Source organism: Coturnix japonica, chromosome 2, assembly GCF_001577835.2.
Source record: "Coturnix japonica isolate 7356 chromosome 2, Coturnix japonica 2.1, whole genome shotgun sequence".
Taxonomy (NCBI): domain Eukaryota; kingdom Metazoa; phylum Chordata; class Aves; order Galliformes; family Phasianidae; genus Coturnix; species Coturnix japonica.
Genome location: NC_029517.1, coordinates 12,841,195 through 12,859,001, shown reverse-complemented (window position 1 = coordinate 12,859,001; position 17,807 = coordinate 12,841,195). Strand labels below are relative to the sequence as shown.

At 40.7% G+C, this 17,807-nt stretch overlaps 2 long non-coding RNA genes across 6 annotated transcripts in view; one reads left to right on the top strand and one right to left on the bottom strand.

Moving 5' to 3' along the window:
- The first annotated feature begins 24 nt into the window (after positions 1–24).
- The window catches only part of LOC107308923, a 25,921-nt gene continuing 8,138 nt past the window's right edge, over positions 25–17,807 (top strand). For all 5 annotated transcript variants that reach the window (XR_001553005.2, XR_001553001.2, XR_001553003.2 and 2 more), the window contains exons 1-2: positions 25–330; positions 1,059–1,237. This is a non-coding gene — a long non-coding RNA (uncharacterized LOC107308923). The remainder of the gene's footprint in view (positions 331–1,058; positions 1,238–17,807) is intronic.
- LOC107308924 lies at positions 7,521–14,393 on the bottom strand. The gene is made up of 2 exons (XR_001553006.2): positions 13,576–14,393; positions 7,521–7,715 (listed from the first exon to the last, which is right to left on the bottom strand). It is a non-coding gene; the product is annotated as an uncharacterized LOC107308924 (long non-coding RNA).

Below are 17,807 nucleotides of genomic sequence, written 5' to 3'. Positions count from 1 at the left end.
CGCCACACGCGCCGCCCTGTTAACGGCTGGGAGCTTGGGAATAGCCTTGAAATAAATAGAAAAAGGAGGCTTGTTTCCTGAAATCAAGGGGGTTGGAACTACATGATCCTTGAGGTCCCTTCCAACCCGGGTCATTCTGTGATTCTGTGTGGGTCAGGATGACTCGCTATAGCAATGTGCTTCTCTTAAAGTTACTCGCTTTTTCATGAAAAGGGGAAAAATAAGGTGAATTTGAATAGGAGCCGTCTGAGATGGAGCAGCCTGTGTTTGCCAAAGGCTTTTGCAGCGTTGGGATGTGAACAGCGTGTGGTGACGTAGGGCAGGTACAAGGTGAGCGCTGCTTCCAAACCACCACGGGACAGACAAATCACCTCAGGGTCCAGCTTCATCCACGGGGCGTTTCTTACGCTCTAATACAAAGAATATTCCTGTGCCTGGCTGTTACAAAGGCTTTTACACAGCTTTGGGGTTTGGACCCTCACAGATTCCCTCTGACAGGAGCTTATTATTGTTATGAAGGACCTGTCGCCTTGTACTTACTACTTTTCCAATCCATCTGCTTTCATTCCTGAGGAAAACTAAAAATGCTGGCTACAAAACCAATCATTCCATAGTTATTACTCCCAGCAGCGTTCCAGCTGCTAAGACACCCTCTGCCCCAACCTACTTAACAAACTTGTTACTCTATAACCAAGGAGGGCCGTAGTGTTAGCTGTGTTAGCTGACATACAGTACACAGATTAAGAACATCTCGGTATGGCAGAAGCTTCATCAGGATGTGATTCGTAAGGAAATAAGTGCTTGGACTTGCTTACCTTCTAAACAGCAAACTTCACAAAGAACAGTGACTCATGAATAGGAAGTTACTTGCTTTAATTATGTTGAAACAAGAAAATACCATGATGCGTCAACTATGTTGACAAAACTGCTTAGTTCTAGTCTATTGAGTCTATGCAAATTCATAGCAGAATGGCTGATGCTCTCTTATCCCGGCTGTGGGATTCCTTCCTACAAGAGCTGTGCTAAACTAAACATGCATGTTCTGTTGTCCATTTCAGGTATTCCATCATGAAGTTTCTCTTCAGGGAACAGAAGTTCCAACTATTCAGCATCCCTTCTTTTACACGGCCTACTTTAAACCTGACACGATGCAATGTGCTCAAAGAAGACAGTGTTATCGTTGTTGGCTCTAACACATCAAAACAACAGTCTTGAAAACTTATGTCTAAGCATCCTGGTAAGTTTCTCATTTTGTCACTGTTCTGCTTACAAAGAAGCAAAATTGCTTCTGCCAGTGTCTCATTGACACCAGGCAAAGTATTTGCAATTGGGCCAATAGTCATTTACAGAAAGAAGAGCAGAACTCACTCACCCAGCTGTTGTGAAGAGAGGTCTAAAGAAACCCTATATGGCATGTTCAGAAAGGTTTCTCAGTAAAGACCAATGTCTTGTTAAAAGTAATTTTTCCAACAATTTTGTGTTCGTTTGTTCACTAACCATGTTTTTTCCCATGTATGATCTGTGCTGTAAACCTGGAGATATTCTGTGATTCGTAGATCCTTTAGATCTCTGGTCTTTCCCAGCAATAAAAGCTCATTAAGGAAAGAGAATTGGGAAACCTGAGCCTTGCAGTGAGACTGTATCTGGGTAATGATGGAATTAACTATTACAATTTTTTCAGCGGAGTGAAAATAGTTTTGATTTGGTCTTAAAAGAATATCACGTAGGTGAACAGATCATTAAAGCAGGTGTTTGTTGGGAAGCAAATTAAAGCTGTTTCCTCCTGCCCTTTAGAGAACTGAATTCTTTTACCTGTACTTGTTGACATTCAGTGTTCCTAATGCAAACACAAGTGCTCTTCTTATTTTAATTTGCAGCATACTGGAAAAATAGAGTATGTGTCTTTGGAGAACTTACTGTATGTCCAGGTTGAATTGATTCTGAATTTGCAAAGCAATCTGTAGGACAAAAAGGATTAATCTATTAGATGGACTGTACCTCAAACGCAATTTGTTGTTTGTAACACTGTCTGTAAATAAAGGCTGTTAAGATGTCTTGTGAATTCCAGTGACACTGCCTGACATTGGAAAAGCATAATTAAAAGTAACAGTATCTTATGGTTCAGACAGCTTTTTAAAATACATTTTAGAGTATCTACCAGCAGACTGTAAGCAATCAATTCAGCTTTTGGAACAGAACAGATAAATAAATTACTGAGATTGGCAGAAAGCTGGCAGATAAAATTTAGTGTCATGAAATAACACTGCAGGCAAACTGAAACTCTCATTCAATTATGAAATAGTAAAGATTTTTCTTTCACTCTAATAAATAATATGATATGGAATGGATCTCCTGTCCCAGGCAGGTTTAGGCTTTTAGGTGATGGGAAGGGCTGAAGCACACTTAGAGGATGCAACTGCGACAGTAACTTCTTGTTATAAATACCAATGGTTCTAAGAACCAGTTTTTTGTTTGGTTTTGTTTGGCAAGAGATGCAAAGAGCGCAAGAGGAACCTCCGGTTTCTTCCTAATCACCAGGATCATATTTGATCATTTCTAGCAGTGTTGGTCTAATTAAAAGCAAAACAAACTCTGGGAATCAAATCACATTTTCGATGTTTATTTCAGCTTATCTGTGCAAATTAACACTAACATTTGGTAACTACCTAAAGCACAGACTCTGAATTCTTCCTGAAGAAGGAACACGCTTTTAGACCACATTTGTACTTTTAACCATAAAAAATGTTTGTCAGCCGTTCTGTGAAACATCCCATCATAAATCCCTATTCTCAATCACTTCACATTGCTTATAACTCTTACTAAACTCACCATTGGGTTGAGTCTTAGCTTTGATCATTGCTTAGCTCTTTCAAAGAGTGAGATTAGACATGCATCGTTTGCTAAGGGAAAACTCTTACAATTGTGGCAGTTACAGCACAGGATCTAAGCATGAACGTTTGTTAGTGAAACCCATATCAGAGCTCTGATGCTGCTGATTATCTAAAAGTACTTAAAACTAGCTGTCATTGAAAAACCTTGGGAAAAAATAGCTCCTGTGCTCTGGTTTAGTCGGATTTCCTTTTTCATTGAGGAACTGAGCTGAAAGCTGGAGCTGAAAGTAAGGGTTATGACTTCATTGATTTCTAGAAGAAGTTGCTGTATTTCATCTGCAGATAAGAGTATGGGTTGTTAGAAGGAACAGAAAAAATACTTGGGATAGAAGAGGAAGGGCAGAAGATCCAAGTTTGGGGGCATAAGAAGAAACAATCAGGGAAGTCAGTGACAGCTGCAGGACCTACTTCAGCAGCACAAATGGGATCTGTGATCCCTCACTCTTTGCTGTCACCAAATAGATGTGGAAATCACACAGATGTGTTCAGATGGCACATGCAGAAGGATACCACCATGTAGCTACTGTGTGCTTTGTCAGTGCAAGGGGCAGAGGCAATGGGCCTAAAATACAGTCATGACTCTATCTGAATCATGAAATACCGCAGAAATGAGTTAAGTGAGATGCCGCGCTACAAAATTCTTATCACCACAGTGCAATATGAAGAAATTTCAAGGTTTTTTAAAAGGCAAAGAAATTAGGTACAGGACATGCTTCACAATAGAATAGCATTCGAAGGTGTGAAAGGGACAAATAAAAGTGATCTTGGCTGATCCAGCTGCCAGGATGTGGTATTGACAGTAATGGCAGTCTCACTACAGTTTGATTTGAAATGGCTGATGGCTATAAATATAATTATCATACATCTCAGGCTGCATTCAGAAATAAAAGAGATCACACTGAGATTATGATTCTGCCAAGTACTCAATGGGTGAAAAAATTAGCATTTCATTGGAAACAGACTATTTCCCTACCTGAAGTGTAAAAGGGAAGTCAGCTTTAAATCTGGAGTCAGTGAATTCACAGCACAACATTTCTCTTTGTTGTCATTTTAAAGTCACATCTTTTCAGTTTAGTTTCAATTTTATTTGCTTTTTCCCTTCACTGCTGGAATGCTCTTCCTAAGGATCATATATATCTCAATAACCTCTCATGGAAGTAACAAAAATACAGATAAAAGATCTGCATTTGTAAATATAGCCCTGCTCATTTGATAACTTGTAAATGGCAAAAAAAAACCCAACAAAACAAAACAAAGAAAGTAAAAATTAAAGGACAAAAGCTACATCATGAACTTCACGGTCACGAATAGATCCAAAGATCATATATCCTTTAAAGCATCAGTCAGGTCCTCATTGATATGATGGATAGATCACCCTGATTTAATATTCTAAGTGCTTTTATGTGCCAAAAAGCATCACTAATATAATCCAAGCTAGCAGTGCCATAGCTCATTTGTCTTGCTTCAGACCCCAGACTCAGAGAAAGTACGGAACGGAAAGGAGATTGAATGACAAAGAAATATCAATCTACGTGCTGTGATTATACATCAATATGATGGGTTGCTCTATTGCTACTTTATATCGTGTACTCGAGAGCATATCACGGTGTCTTCACTGATTTCATATGAGGGTGTCAGAAATTATACAAGTTGTCCCGTTTTTTAAAAAAGAGCTTCTATCTTGTTTTGTACAGGACATTCAGCAAGATTTTATGTGCAGTGATTCCATGAGCCGATGGAATTTTCTCTGGCATTCACCTCCACTGTGATTAACGGTTCATCAGGCACTTGCAAAACTATGAGTTTGGTTAAACTCAACATGAGCCAGCAGTGCGCTGTGGCAGCCCGGAAAGCAAATGGGATCCTGGGCTCCATCAGGAGAGGGGTGGTCAGCAGGGATAGGGAGGTGATTGTCCCTCTCTACTCTTGTGAGGCCCCATCTGTTGTACTGTGTCCAGGTGTGGAGCCCTCAGTACAAAAAAGACATGGAGATTTTGGAAAGGGTCCAGAGGAGGGACAGGAAGATGATCAGGGGGCTGGAGCACCTCCCCTATGAGGACAGGCTGAGGGAGTTGGGTTTGTTCAGCCTGGAGAAGAGAAGGTTGCGGGGTGACCTCATTGCAGCCTTTCAATACCTGAAGGGAACTTACTCCCAGGAGGGGAGTAAACTCTTCAAAAGGGCTGACAATAGCAGGACATGGGGAAATGGTTTTAAGTTGAAAGAGGGAAGATTTAGGTTGGATGTTAGGGGGAAGTTCTTCACTAGGAGTGTGGTTAGGCCCTGGAACAGGCTGCCCAGGGAGGTTGTGGATGCCCCGTCCTTGGAGGTGTTCAAGACCAGGTTGGACGGGGCCCTGGGCAACCTGATCTAGTAAAGGTGTATGTTTGGTGGCCCTGCCAGGCAGGGGGGTTGGAACTACATGATCCTTGAGGTCCCTTCCAACCCGGGTCATTCTGTGATTCTGTGTGATTCTGTGATTCTGGTTGCAAAAAGTGCATTTCTTTTTGTTCAGCATGGTTCTGCTTTAAAGGATGACCACACACCGCTTTTTTACTTAGCATGAAGTGTACTTATACTCAAAATCACGTCTGAAATCTAGCAAAATATATATTTTATTAATTTCTACTTCATAGGCCTTGCAGAAATAATGCTGGGGGAGAGAAATCCAAAGCCTTTTCTAGGTCTTTTTTGAACAGAATTACCTCAATTCTGATGTTTATTGTTGGTGACAGCACATGAGAGATGCACAAAAGGGAACTGACTTTCAGAATCCAGTTTGAAATTGCTGAGCTGAGAGCACTTTTTAAAGTTCTTTGTGGAACAAGTTTTTATGGCCATGGTAAACAAACCATTCATGGGGGGTTGGAGGATGGCAGAACTGCATCAAAATGGACCTTTTATAGTATCTTAAATTCCGGCTGACCTCACAACAGACTCATCAACCTGACTTCTAGTCTTCCCATAAATGGATATATGCCTTGCCTGAACAGAAGTAAGAATCTTCATTAGCTGGAGAGCTGCCCGAAGGAAAGGGAGTGGTGTGTGTGTGCATATGTGTATGTACTTGTCACGGGGCAGTTCATATAGTTTTCTTCACTTCCTCCAAGTCACATCTTCTTCAGACTGTCCACAGGATAGAGAGGCAGAGAAATTTCATCAGCTCTTCAGGGTGTTTAGTAAAAGTTTTATTTTTTGTAGTCTGGACATTTTCCAGTCCTTACAACATGGCAATGATATGTGGGATAGCAGCAGTTCTTGGTGCTTAAGTGCTGACTTAGTGCTCTGAGGAGCGGTAGAGCTTACAAAGAAAAAAAAGCCACATAGGGGATGAGGCGGGTACTGATCACTTTCTTGCAGCATCTGAAGATCTTTTGTCATCCTGAATAAACTCCCCCCAATTCCATATTTCATTCATGTAGGTGGTCAGTTTCAGCTTTTTTTATAGCCATGCCCTCACTGCCTATCCAACCTTGTCATGTTTTTGTTCATGCATTCCTTGTTTTACCATGTCTAGCAGGCACTGCAGACAGTTCAGGAGAAATACACCTACTTACACAATCTTTCCCACCCTGTTGCTTTAACTCAGCAGACAAGTAAAGCACCACGCAGCTGTTTGCTCAATCCCTTCCCCCGCTGGAATGGAGGAAGAGAACTGTAATAAAAAACAATGAAAGAGAACTCATGGGTTGAGATAAAAATATTTAGTGTGACAGAAAGGGAAGGGTAAAGAATATTAATGGTAGTTATGTATACTTATTTTTATATACATATATATATATATATATATATATATATATTCATAAAACAAGTGATGCACAATGCAATTGCTCACCATTCACTGACCAGTGCCCAGACAGTCCCCAGGCAATATCTGTTCCCCAGAGCCAACTCACCCAGTTTTTTAGATAACAAAATGTCCTGTGGTATGGAATATCCCTTTGGCCAGTTTAGGTCAGCTGCCCTGGTTCTGTCTTCTCCCAGCTCCTTATGCCCCCCTGACCCCCTCACTGGCAGGACAGCACAAGGAGCTCTGTGCACTGCTCAGCAGCAACTAGAACACTGGTTTGTTATGAACGTTGTTTTCTCCCTAAAGCATCATATCAGCCACTCTGAAGAAAATCAACTCTATCCCAGCTGAAATCATACCACATTTGGTTCTTTCTTCATTAAATATCTTTACTAGATCAAAGATCATTGGTGTTATGGACCATGCTTTGTACGACTTTGCTGCTGCTTTTCTATCCTTTGTTCTTGTCCTTCCTGCCCTCTTTTCTCTGCTGGTGATGCCAAGATACATTCTTCCAGAGTTGCTGCAATGCTACACACTACATCTCTCCAGCTATCAAATACTCTTCATGATGACTCCTCCTGTCATGACACCTACTGAAAATGGCAAATAATATTTGCAAAGACAAAAGGACAGTGAGAACAATTTATGAAAACCCTTTTATTTGTGATATGAAGAAGACATGGATTCATCCTCAAAGCTGCCCATGTTACTTCTAAGTTTATCTTCAGCAGACAACAGCAGCCTTCTTGTTTTCCTACTTATTAGAAGAATATAAAAAAAACATTGCTAGAAATAAAATCAGACTAGTGGAACTGAAATTGCCTTTGTGATTCCCACACCTCTTAAATAGTTGTATTCTGATTTGTCCGCACCTCTTTCAGAAACAATGGTATCATCATTCTTGGCAAAGAACGCTTCCTTCCTTTGTCACAGGTGTGAAGACAGAGCTTCTACTTGGATGGAAAAATAAGGAAATCGTTTCCTCAGTTGATTTATTGTCCATTTTTGGAATCTTCAAAAAGCGTTACACCTGCTAAAAGAGAAGGAAAAATAATATAGAGATTTCAGTGCGATCTATGATTTTTAAAGTGGGAGACAGTGCCCCTTGCAAGTAGATGGTATTACATTGCTTACCATGAGCAAAAATAGAATATTCTTTATCTCCTTTGCACTTGTGCATTTAACAGGCACTACACAGTGTTGCCCCTTGTCCTATCACTAGGCATCACCGAGCCTGGCCTCTCTATTTGGCTCTCACTCATTAGATATTTATACATTTTGATTAGATCTCCCCTTAGTCTTCTTATCTGTCTGAACAGTCCCAGGTTCCTCACCCTCTCCTCATAATAGGGATGCTCCAGGTCCCTGATTATCTTTGTGATTGTGTCCCTAATTATCCACTGGACTCACTCTAGAAGTCTCCTGTCTTTCTTAACTGAGGAGCCCAGAACTGCACACAGTGCTCCAGATGTGGACTCACCAGGGCAGAGTAGAGAGAGAAGATCACTTCTCAACCTGCTGCCCATGCAGTTTTTAATGCTGAAGTAATTCTAAATCTGTGGAAAATTTCCAGTTCTGTCATTATTATGTGCATTTGTCATTTGTTCAGAAATGAATACTATGCATTTATTTGTAAACTTATTACTGGTATTTTATGTGACAACCAAACCATACTTGTATTTCACTGTTAATAAGACTAGCAGATGTTGAAGTATCTAGTAAGGATATAGTTCTCCAAATTCATTTCACAATGAGAGAACTTTAATCCCCTCGCGGTTTCTAGAAATCACCCCTTTCTAACCTTGACTACTTTGAACTTCATGGTTCACAGCAGTATAGGTGAATGCTGGACCTACTGTGCTTTGAAAACTGTGTGTGTGTGTCTGTTTTGCTTTTAAGCTACAGTTTGAAAGGTCGATTGCATTACTCCTTTATATATTAATTTATCTGGAGTGTCTATTCTTTCTTAGACAAAATGTGCTCTGATTACAAATCCACCAGTCCTACTTCTGTTGTTGGAATGTACAGCCTGTCTACGAGAAGCAGCACTGCTATTTTAGACATATGTGGTATTTAATGGAAGGGTTAACTCCCAAGTTCATGCTGGTTTAATAACAAAAATTAATTAGATTCCTGTTGTATTCCCCATGGCTAGATTTCCCTGGGAAAAGATGGACAACAATGGTACATTGTTATAAAAGCTGTAAATGTTATAAGATGGAGGTTGATAAGTTTATGGATGGGGATCACAAAACAGGATAAGAAATACTCAGAAGTTAGAATTAAAGCCTGAGATAATTGTTCTTTTGCATCCAGTTTCTTATTAGGGTTAGTGCCTAAGTACAATCTGCAGAGGAGATTTGTATTGTAGCCTCCCATTACAGGACTTCTCTTGCTTAGCAAAGGGAGTTGGGTAGGGGCTGGTAGGGGCACGGCAGAGATACTTTTGGAGTTAGAAGCTCTAGGAATATCTTGGATCTTTTGGATAATTTACTTCAAATTCTTAGTACTGTAAAGACATTAAGGAAATGAGAGCTGCTGCTTTTTTCTTACAGTCCATCAGAGATACAGCTCTTGTCCTTCTGTGTCTTGAGTCTGTATAGGCAATCAAGTGCAGTGTGCACTGAGGATGGGATTGGTCATGAAGTGATTCTGTGGCTCTTTTAAGATTAAATATCTGTTGCAATGATTCTTTGCTTGGGACATCACTCAGTGACCTACATAGTCTTCTTCAATCAGCTGTTGCTATGTTTTGGACAGTGCTAAGATATGAATCCAGAAAATGAGAAGCAGTGCTAATAAGCTTGGGAGACAAACTCTGGATGGCTTAGAGCTCATCTTTCTTGGCCAAATAAAAGATTTCTCAAGAAATTTCAACTGAGCATTTGTGGCTGTTGAATGTGTACCAGGAGGTATTTTGCTCTGAATATGAAGAACATTTTAGTTTACTGTTGTTTGTACATAGACTGGGAAAATAGCAAAACTCCTTCCCTGGGAGGCAAGTATTCCCTTTCTTTTTGCAATTCACAGCTCAACATCATGACCTGGTCATGAGAAAAAGCGAGAAGTACTGGTATGCTTGCTATGTCACTTTAGAATTAACTAAAACTTCCAGTGTTATATATCTTTATTCAGATCACTGGACACCCTGAAGATTTTAGAGGACACTCAGACAAAATCGTATGTATTTAGTACAGAAGAGTCCTAATAACGGCAATTTTTGTAGAAATTTCAAGATAAAACAAATTGCCTGAGGAAAAATCATATATCACAGCATATAGGATCTTTGGTATTCCTGGCCTGTAGTCCAGACGGTGCCCAGGATTTCTCTTCAGCATTTTAATTGGGGAAGGCTAAAGTTCTTCTGTCTGCCAGAGATGTGTTGCAGTCTTTGTTTGACCTTGCCTGGGGCAGGATGATTCTTAGAGCATTAAATAACCAGAACAGTTAAAACCTAGAACAGATTTCACCCTGCCTGTCATAAGCACCTCAGGTTAGACAGTAGTCTAGACATCCTAGTCTCTTCTTAGAGTCCATGAACAAATTTAAGTACCCCCAGAAGGTGATTTATGTCGCTATACGATGCATCAGATAAACTGTCCATTGAAGAGGCTCATATTGAATCTAGAAGATCCCAGATAAACTGATTTAGCTTTGGACAGCCAGATCCTAAATGCCTAAAGCCTGCCTAGGATGAATGCTGCGCTGTGCCCTTAAGTAGGGGGCATTTTAAGCAGATGCTTGAATTTACTCATGGAGCTCTTAAGTATAGATTTGAATTGACCTAAAGGAGATTTTCAGAAGACTGCCTATAGTAGAAATGCTTCAGTCTCAGGACGTTTATAATCACATGATAATCTCACATGTTTTGCCAAACTGATGGCTGACTCATTTGAAATATCTTCAAATAATAGAGAACCAGACCGGTTATCTCTCTATATTTTACAGAGATCAAACAAAACCCATTGAACTGTTACTGCTTCAAACTTTGTACTGAAGGACACACTATAAAAAGCTCTGTCATTGGACCTCAGCAAGAACTTACTAGACTCTGACATGAGTCATTTCATACAGAAGATGCAGCCACCAAACGGTGTTACTGTCTGAAGTGCAAAGCATGGGACATTAGGTGGAGGTAAGGCTCGATGATCTCTAGAGGTTGCTTCTAGCCTCAAGGATTCTTTGGTTCTGTGATAACTGCATTTTTGGCATGCATGTACATTCTCCACTGCACCATGACTTCTCCATTGCTTTGCCAGTACTATCACTATACTTGCTTTATTGACGACAATAAAAACTGAATTTGGCTGTCTAAACATTTTAAACGTTTCACTATTGTGTCAAATGGACATGTGGCAAATGGGTCTGGTGTATTTGAAGGAGGCATAATGAGCAATGATTCTCAAAATGGTGCCCTTTCGAGATGGGTTAAATATCCTGCCAATAATGGAGTAATGCACAATTTTCCCACCAGATTCCAGAGGTATTGTTATCACTGAGCACAGGTTAAACTGAGTGACGGATAGAGCTGATGTAATGAAAACAAATTCTAAGTACAGAATTGTGTGTTTGAGTCACCTGCCCACGTATATGAGTTCCATATACTTCAAGATGTGAAATCTGAAGACAGGCGATGGGTTGGTATTCCATTGCCAGGCTCTGAAAGCAGGAGTCCCAGACTGACACATCTGTGTGCAGTTAATACTCATTCAAACAAGTGTGCGCTTTCTGTCTGGTCTTAACTCTCTAGCAATGCTTTTGGTTTCCCAAAGAAGCACTGAGGGAAGCAGGGGCTGAGCAAAAAGTGATGAAGACAGCTATGGAATTTTATTACTTGTGACCACACAGCGCTAAAATTCAAGCTCTTTGGCTGCTTTACACTTGCCTGACTTTTCAAATACTGTTAGTGGAGCTTAATTGTTGTCACAGAAGTAATTAATCAGATGAGAAATGATTTGCCTTTCTACTGTGGAAATGACTGCAATGGATGTTTTGGTATTTCTGAGTTTGCTACAGAAAAAAAAAAATTTTTTTTCAAGAGAAAACTTAATCATTTTGGCAGAGAAGCAAGTAAACCCTTAACAAAACTCACAGCATTTGTCCTGGCAAGCTGTATCATTTTAAATCACAAACATTACACAATCCACATTTTACTGTTTGCCTACAGTGTGACAATCTACCATAAACAGTTCTGCACAAACTACTGTGGCTGTGCAGAAAAGTTACACATTCTTTTTGTGAAGCACTATTTTCTTTTCTCAGTGTTTTAGTTTCTCAGTGTGAAATTATCACTGTCATCTCTGATCCTGCAGTTTGTCTTAGGAATGTAGCCAGGTAAACTTGCAGATAGAATACATGGGCTCCGCCAGACTCACAATGGTTCTGTTTGCTCTGAGTCTGCTGGATGTTTCACCAACAGACTCCAAGCAGCAGCTTTTCTACATCTAGAAGTTACCTTGGGATGCAGATTGAAAAACAGTGCAATTAAAGTGTCTAATTAAGAGAGTAATTTGAGGTGCAGGTCTTTTCAGCCTGTTAGAAATATTTTGCAGATACATTTTAATCTTGTATGTGTATGTAACGTTTGTATAGAAATGTGGAGTCTGTCACTGTTGAGGTTGCTCCGTATTCACAGAATCTCTTTTAAAAACCAATGCACTCACAGTGCCTGGAAAAGACAAGAACTGCAGTTTACACAAGCATTAATGAACCTTTCCAGAGCTTTTCTCCCTTGCATACCATTTCTCTGCCTGGGTTACAAGTGCAAAGAAAAAGTCTCAAGGGGATCACACAACTGGCAAAGAACCAAATACAGACACATATCCTGACTTTGATTTCAAAACAAAGATCATCTTATATTTAATCCACTTATTGAAGTCTCATAAAATTAATCACTACTGCATTTTTCCAGTTCTTGATCATTTTCTGTTCTGCAAGACAATATTTGTAGCTATAAGCTTTCCAGGAACAGCTGCAAACAGTTCTGTTTTATTTGCTCTTCACATACAAGCACCAGGCAGAGGGTTTGGTGTTTGTTTGTGGCTTTTTTTGCATTTTATTCTACTTCTTCCTTTTTACCTTTTCCTTTGGAGGGCAAAGCATCTGTTATCTAAACAAGCCATGAACTGAAGGAGAAAGATCATATGCTGTCTGTGTGTATTGAGACAGCAGAGCAGGTCAGCTGCATGTGAGAAATATGTGACTGTTCTTTATTCTGGGTTGGTTTTGTTTTGGATTTGCACTGTTTCATGTTTTTTCAAGAGATGTTGAACAGGAACCAGGTCTTGTGATCATATTATAGGACAATAATTCAATAACTGAAACAAAAATAACAGAGGCTTCAGCAGTTTCCTTTCATACTCAAACAGTACAGAAGAAAGCTCTCAAAATATGCAGGATGCCCTTTTGCTTTGTAAAGGGAAACATAATCTTATGATTCTAACAGTTTTGGTTCAATGTAACACTGCCAGTTACTTGCTTGTTGTTCTTGAAGAAGCAGTAGGTCATACACACAACTATCCTCAGTGCTCAGACTCACATTTTTGTCACATATGTAAGCAATCTGTGCAGCAGCTGGGACAGACATAACTTTCCCATCCTACCCGTGGCCTCTTCAAATTAGGTTCCAGATTCGTCAGCAGTGGTAGAAATCCCGCATTGCCCCTTTCAGTCGCACAACTACAGCTGTAATTTCAACAAGTGCAAATGGCCCACACAGAGTGAAATGCACACAGGGATTTCACTGCCATAGGCAAAAGCAGCAGTTACTGTCCTACCCTCTGAAAACAGCACAGCATTGCTGTTGTGAACTTGACCAAAGTAACTCGGGGAACTAGTCAAAGCTAGAACTGCTTCAAAATGAAATAGGTAAATATTTTAAAAAGCCAACAAACCTTGGTGACAGGAATAGTGCTCCGTCATAATGCTAGCATGGATTTCAAGAAAAATGCAAATCCCAGTAAACTGGAAGCCATAAGGATATTTGAGTTTGCTGACAGCAGAGTCACAAGAAAAAGAAGTAAAAATATCCTGAGCGGTGTTTGTGGTAATTATAAACACACAAAGTAAGCTTCCCATCACTATCAGTCCTCGCCTTGCCAACTGACCCATCTAGTTGCCATGAAGGTCTTCCCACGTGATTTCTGTATGAAGTGTTGAGGTGTTTTCTGACTATTAACAATGGTCTCCTTGTATGCCGAGCAGGGCAGGGCACGCACTCAGTCAGCTGACGGAGTTAACCAAGATAAAGTCTTTCACGATTTCTTTTGGGTTGAAATTTGGAGGAAAAGTTCTTGTGAGATTTTATAAATCAGTGTTTTTGATTCAGCATGAAAAGGAAAGAAAAAGATTATTGGCCATAAAACCGGTAGGTGACATTTGAAGTGAAGCACAAAATCCTTAAAGTTGGAAGGACCTTTAGAGGCCATCTGGTCCAGCTGCCCTGCAATGAACAGTGACATTCACAGTTCGATCAGGTTACTCAGAGTCTGGTCCAGTCTGGCCTTGAGCATCTCCAGGGATGGAGTTTCCACCACATCTCTGGGCAACCTGTTCCAGTGCCTCACCACTTTCACTGTAAAAGACTTTTTCCCTATATCCAACATAAATCTCATCACTTTAAGTTTGAAACCATTTTTTCTTGTCCTGTCACCACAGACAACCCTGCTAAAGATTCTGTCTCCTTCTTTCTTCCAGCCCCCCTTTAGACAACAAAAGGCCACTATCGGGTCACCTCAGAGCCTCCTATTTTCCAGGCTGCACAGCCCCAGCTCTCAGCCTGTCCTTGTAGGAGAGGTGTTCCAATACATTCAAGCCCCTACACAATTTCCTGAAGTGGAACTTAATTCTACAATCGATAAATTTTCCAACATTATCACGTTCTTTTCTCCTTTACAGAGACAGAAATTTCATTTGCTTTTTCTTTCTTATTTCTTCTCTAGGAGTGCTCGGGGGCTATGAATTCAATGGTCTGGGTGGTACCTCTCACCTTTCCTGGGAGTGAAGTAATGAATGATGGCCAAAAAAAACTGTCTAACTGTATAAGGACTGTATGAGTGTCTAACGTTGTAAGGACTGGCTGTGTGTCTTTTGTTTTAGAGTCTGAAAGATGTTTAGTAATGAAGTCTGGGCACTACAGTAACTGTACACCCCCATTGCCAAGGAGAGAGAACAACCGGCAGGGTGAGGATGCATGCCAGGCTCTCCCACTCATCCCACATCTATCCTAAGAGTATTCAGCAAGCAGCCAAAGTTAGCTTGCAAGTTAGCTGGGGACAAATGCTTCCCTTGCCCACAGCATGTCTCTCATCTCCACCCACATGGAGGAATCCTGTGTGTGGCACCAGAATGCCGGGAGTACAGAATCACTCCCTTCTGCTCATTCTCAGCCCATTTCAGTGCCAACTAGAGCAGGATTCAGCCAACGGATTTCAGATCTTGGAAACTAAGCAGCAGTAAGTCAGAGGTTTTCCTCCGTGCTCCAACAACAGGTATTTTTAATGGAGCGTGGGTGAGGTTTTTAGTTAGTTTGGTTTTTAATTCTGCTAACCCAGTGGTTAGCAGAAGCTTTCACCTACAGGATCTCAGGAACTCTGTTTGACCTCAGTTAATGCTTTGAGGAACTAAGCTAATAGGAGTCTGAGACATTACTGTACCATCACAGGAGTATATATATACAGTACAAACATGTGCTTTGCTAAAATGATCTTGGAACAATTTCTGCGTGCCTTTGTGTGTCCTCTTGGATCATTACTGCCATTCTTTCTGTGCTGGCATTCCAGAGTTGCTGATTCACAGACTGCATCTGGTTCTCTATCGTTCTTTCCAACTCAAAGTCTGGTGCATTATTTGAACACTTGACTTGCTACAGTCGTTGTCCCTCTATGGCTGACTTTTTTAATTCAACATCCTTGGTTATAAAAACATTTCTGCAAGGCCTTTCCTCATTGCATTTGATTAGACTATTTCATTTATCAGAAATGAAGCAGTTTATTTCTTTCTTTATTTCTCTTTTTCTCTGACTTTCTTCACCATTTTGCATGACTTCAGAAGGGCGTGGAGAAGATGAAGAAGTCTTTCTACAAAGAGTGATCAGGCCCAGGACTGGGACACAACTCTGACAGCAAAACCTGAGACAATATGTGAGGTCAGAAAACAGCTGAGATTTCTACCTGATTTGAAGGCTATTAAGAGGCCTGGAGCAGTGACTGTGTTTCACTAAATGCACGTTAGGGAAGATGCCTCTTGACCTTCAAACTCCTCTACTGAAGTACATGAAAAATGAAATGACTTGCCATCCTGGGGAGTTCATTTGCTTTCCATCAAAAGTGGTTAAGATTCCGTCCTACGATCCACGATCACTGACTATAACAGGAGGCATTTTATGTTTTGAATGGATGGAAACAGTCAGGCACTGGCTGCAGTGGGTGTGAACAGAAAATAAGGGTACAACAAATCCAGGATCAGAAGGGTCCTCAGTTTCTTCAATTCAGATGTTGTCAGCTGCTCTCAGTTTGCAGCAAGCTTTGCAGCGCCAGGTTTTTCTCTCCAAACCAAACATTCTTGAAGTTTGTCAGTTCCACAGCAGTTTTCACTTTCAGGGATTTTCTTTCTAACAGCCACGTCTCATGGCTTTGAAAGACACGCAGCGTGCACTTTGCTGTCTTAGGGTCAAAGAGCAGTTTGTGGATCTTTTGTTTGTTTTCAGCCTGTCTTTTTTTTTTTCATTGCTTGAGTTCACAGTCCAAGAACTGAACTGATGGCTCACATCACAGCCAGAGTGACAGGACAGGGATATCTACAGGGACTCATGTGCCAAAGCCAGATTTCTAGTGGGTCTCAGCCAGCTCATCTGAAGTTAGCTTGGAAATCTGCACTGCACTGCGGACAGTCACTGCAGTAGCTGAGTTTCTCAAGTAGACGTGCACAGCTTTTCCTTATGTATGAGACGGAGTGGGAGCTTCTTCCTTCTAGACAGTGTCCCAGGCTTGGATGCCATAGGAAACTTGATTTCCAGCACAGGCGTCTCCTTGTGAAATTCATCCTGAATGTTTCCAATCTAAATTATTTAAAGCGATAGTGGCATTACAGCCAAAAATAATGTCTCTATCAGCAGATAGAGCTGAGCTGAGGTCACAGAAATCCCATTTGTCATATCCTGAATAAAAGCTTTCATGCTGCAAACAAAAAATAGAACATGGGATACTTCACCAGTGCTGAAAACAGCCTAGTTTAGTGCTGGCTATTACAAGCAAGACAGCTGTGCTTTCTGAACCAACACTAAGTTGCAGAATTCAGCTCTGCTACTCCATGTAATAGCTGCTCTATTGAAAGTGTCGTGATATCTGCTGTGTCTGCATGGGGAGTGAAAGCTAATAAGGACCTGCTACAAGGATGACTGATAGTTTTCATCACTGCTATCAAGCAAAGGATCTTCTTTGCCAACCAGCACAAAGTCAGTCTTCTGTCAGAAACCCAGTTCCAGTTCAAGTCTGAATTGTGCTCTGAATATTTTTTTTTCATAATTTAGTGCTTTTTTGGATGAAACTCACTTTCATCTGCTTCAACTGAAGCCTTCTCGAGGCTCAGAGCTGGCCAAACAGCCCTGCTTACAGTGAGTTGCTAGAAATTTCTATCAGGAAATTGAATGGGTAGGACAAAGAACAGCAAAGTGAATCCAAAATGTCCAGTGAAGAGAGGGGTAAAAGCCAAATTAAGTAAGAGAGGAGAGACTTCTGAGTGCCAAACATGCCATTACTAGAAATCTTCTAATAGTTATGATATTGGTATTGTGAAGACACTTGAGGAAGAAAACGTAAATAAATGGAGAAGATACCAAGTAACTATAAGAATACATAGGAAGCCATATGAGAAAGGCCACAAAGTCTGGTGGCATGGATGTAATTTACTTCAAGGCACTGTGCCAATTTATGGCCTAATCTCTGCCAAAGTATTTTTGGGCCTGGTCTCTGTGGTTGTTGATTAATCTGTCTTATTCCATCACCCTGCAAGTGAGTATTTAGCCCAAGGAGACATATGAAACTGAGCAAGAATTTATTTCAGGGAGTGGGCTTAATGTTCTTGACAAGACGGAAAGTTACCAGCTGGGTCACCTTCTGCATCTTGT